We start from the raw sequence: 3,643 nt of genomic DNA, 5'->3' as shown, positions 1-3,643 counted from the left end.
CATGCTAGTGGAGATTGAACCCATTCTACCTTCTAGTTACAGCCCCAGGCTGATTTGATTTCTTATTTGGAAACAGGATCTCAATAGGTTGAGAGTCTCACTATTTGTTAAGGTTTTCCTCTAACTCGTGATCCTCCTGCCTCAGCCTCCCAAGTACAGGAATTACAGGTGTGCACGATCATGCCCAGCTCTTAGGTATATTTTACAACTAATAATGTTAGTACCAACGCTAAAGGGTGCTATATTAGTTTTCCACTGCTTTAATGAAGTACCTAAAGCTGAGTAATGGATAAAAAGATGTTTTGCAACTCACAGTTTAGAAGACTGAAAAATCCAAGATCCTTTTTTTTTTTTTTTTTTGCAGTTTTAAAACTTTATTTGAAGCCAGGTGTGGTGGTGCATGCTAGTAATATAAGCATTTGGGAGGTAAGGACCAGAGGACTCAGTTTGCAGACAGCCTCAGCTACTTAGTGAGGCCCTTTGCAACTCAGTGAGACTCTGTTTCAAAAAATAAAAAGAAGTTCGATCGGTAGCGGGAGCGGAGAGCGGACCCCAGAGAGCCCTGAGCAGCCCCACCGCCGCCGCCGGCCTAGTTACCATCACACCCCGGGAGGAGCCGCAGCTGCCGCAGCCGGCCCCAGTCACCATCACCGCAACCATGAGCAGCGAGGCCGAGACCCAGCAGCCGCCCGCCGCCCCCCCCGCCGCCCCCGCCCTTAGCGCCGCCGACACCAAGCCCGGCACCACGGGCAGCGGCGCAGGGAGCGGCGGCCCGGGCGGCCTCACATAGGCGGCGCCTGCCGGCGGGGACAAGAAGGTCATCGCAACGAAGGTTTTGGGAACAGTAAAATGGTTCAATGTAAGAAACGGATATGGTTTCATCAACAGGAATGACACCAAGGAAGATGTATTTGTACACCAGACTGCCATAAAGAAGAATAACCCCAGGAAGTACCTTCGCAGTGTAGGAGAGGGGGAGACTGTGGAGTTTGATGTTGTTGAAGGAGAAAAGGGTGCGGAGGCAGCAAATGTTACAGGCCCTGGTGGAGTTCCAGTTCAAGGCAGTAAATATGCAGCAGACCATAACCATTATAGACGCTATCCACGTCGTAGGGGTCCTCCACGCAATTACCAGCAGAATTACCAGAATAGTGAGAGTGGGGAAAAGAACGAGGGATCGGAGAGCGCTCCCGAAGGCCAGGCCCAACAACGCCGGCCCTACCGCAGGCGAAGGTTCCCCCCTTACTACATGCGGAGACCCTATGGGCGTCGACCACAGTATTCCAACCCTCCTGTGCAAGGAGAAGTGATGGAGGGTGCTGACAACCAAGGTGCAGGAGAACAAGGTAGACCAGTGAGACAGAATATGTATCGGGGTTACAGACCACACGATATTGCAGGGGCCCTCCTCGCCAAAGACAGCCTAGAGAGGACGGCAACGAAGAGGATAAAGAAAATCAAGGAGATGATACCCAAGGTCAGCAGCCACCTCAACGTCGGTACCGGCGCAGACGCCCAGAAAACCCTAAACCACAAGATGGCAAAGAGACAAAAGCAGCCGATCCACCAGCTGAGAATTCGTCCGCTCCCGAGGCTGAGCAGGGCGGGGCTGAGTAAATGCCGGCTTACCATCTCTACCATCATCCGGTTTAGTCATCCAACAAGAAATGAAAATGAAATTCCAGCAATAAGAAATGAACAAAAGATTGGAGCTGAAGACCTTAAGTGCTTGCTTTTTGCCCGCTGACCAGATAACTAGAACTATCTGCATTATCTATGCAGCATGGGGTTTTTATTATTTTTACCTAAAGATGTCTCTTTTTGGTAATGACAAACGTGTTTTTTAAAAAAAAAAGCCTGTTTTTTCTCAATACACCTTTAAAGGTTTTTAAATTGTTTCATATCTGGTCAAGTTGAGATTTTTAAGAACTTCATTTTTAATTTGTAATAAAAGTTTACAACTTGATTTTTTCAAAAAAGTCAACAAACTGCAAGCATCTGTTAATAAAGGTCTTAAATAATAAAAAAAAAAAAAATAAAAAGACTGAAAAATAGGGCTGGAGGCTGTAGCTTGGAGGTAGAATGCCCCTGGGTTCCATTCCCAGGACCGCAAAACAAACAAACAAAAAAGACTATTTGACTATCAGCAGTTAATTCTCATCCACATTTTGGATTTTGGAACTTGGTAACAAAGACATAGGTTACCAAAGTGTAGTTTGTTTGGTGAATCTTCATCCTCATTACATTTCTGGACAATCACACACAAATACGATATGGAACATTCCTTATTCCTTTGGTCCAGACAGCTTCATTGAGCCTGGTGTCAATGCGCACATCTGGAGTCCCTGTCTCCTTCATGGCGAATTCCCGATGTACCCAAGAGGTGCACTCTTGAAGCCTACTCCAGGGTTGCACTTGTGAATATCGATGGTGTAGTCTTGGGTCACCACTTCATTGATGGAAGAATGGCTCTTCTTCTTGCCACCCTTCTGTGTAGGAGCCATTCTGCTGGCCCAAGTTGGGAAGGAAGAGTGCAAAAAATTGGGAGAGGGGAAGGCAGCACCATTTTTCTTCTGGCCTATGGTGCGAGCCATTTCAGTGGCTGATGGCATTTGAGTGGCAGGAGCGCCTGCAAGAGCAATCACATCCTGAGCCAGGAAGCCAGGGATCATGCTTGCTCTTTTATGAAAACCAGAGTCTTATGAGAACTACATTAATTCTGTGTGTGTGTGTGTGTGTGTGTGTGTGTGTGTGCGCGCACGCGCTGTAGGTTTAACCCAGAGGCATTCTACCTCTGAGCTCTATCTTCAGTCCTATTTTTATTTTATTTAGTTATTTTATTTATTTTTATTTTTTGGTGGTACTGGGGTTCCTGGAAGCCCTTCTACCTCCGGGCTACACTCCCAGACCTATTTTTATATTTTTATTTGGAAACAGGATCTCTTAAGCCAGCGAGGATGGCTTTGAACCTGCGCGATCCTCCTGTCTCCGCCTCCCAAGTGCGGGGATTACAAGCGTGCGCCACCACGCATGGCCTATTTTTATTTTTAATTTTGACACTGGTCTCCCTAAGTTGCAGAGGGCCTCGCTAAGTTGCTGAGGCTAGCTGTAAACCTATAATCTTCCTGTCTCAGTCTCTCACAAACTGGGATTACAAGTGTGTGCCAACATACCCAGCTTACATGAACCCTTTCCAAGGGTAACACCCCACCCCCAGTGACCAGCCGTCTCCCACTATGCTTTGCCTTTTTAAGATTCCACTACCTCCCAACATCACCATACTGGGTACCAAGCTACCAATGAATGGACCCATAGGGGTTATACCATATCCAAACCATAGCAGGTGTCATAAGCAATATACGACATAATATGTCTAGAGTGATTAGCATAGTTCACCCAACATAGCCCCTATCAAAATCTTTTTAGTGTGTGTGGCACTAGGGGTGGAACCCAGAGGCTTTCAACCTCTGGGCTATACTCCCAGACCTATTTTTTTATTCTTTATTTGGAAACAGGGTCTCACTAAGTTGCTGAGAGCCTCACTCAGTAGCTGAGGCTGGCTTCGAAGCTGTGCGATCCTCCTGTCTCAGCCTCCCAAGCGCGGGGATTACAAGCCTGCGCCACCATGCCCAGCTTTACCTTT

The 3,643-nt window shown here is 47.2% G+C and overlaps 1 pseudogene across 1 annotated transcript; it reads left to right on the top strand.

Annotated features, from left to right (window-relative positions):
- Positions 1–658: 658 nt before the first annotated feature.
- LOC308266702 (Y-box-binding protein 1-like) lies at positions 659–2,114 on the top strand (annotated as a pseudogene). The gene has a single exon. The product of its transcript is annotated as a Y-box-binding protein 1-like (transcript).
- Positions 2,115–3,643: the final 1,529 nt, after the last annotated feature.

Source organism: Muscardinus avellanarius (genome assembly GCF_963383645.1).
Source record: "Muscardinus avellanarius genome assembly, chromosome: 9".
Taxonomy (NCBI): Eukaryota; Metazoa; Chordata; class Mammalia; order Rodentia; family Gliridae; genus Muscardinus; species Muscardinus avellanarius.
This window is presented reverse-complemented; position numbering and strand designations above follow the sequence as displayed.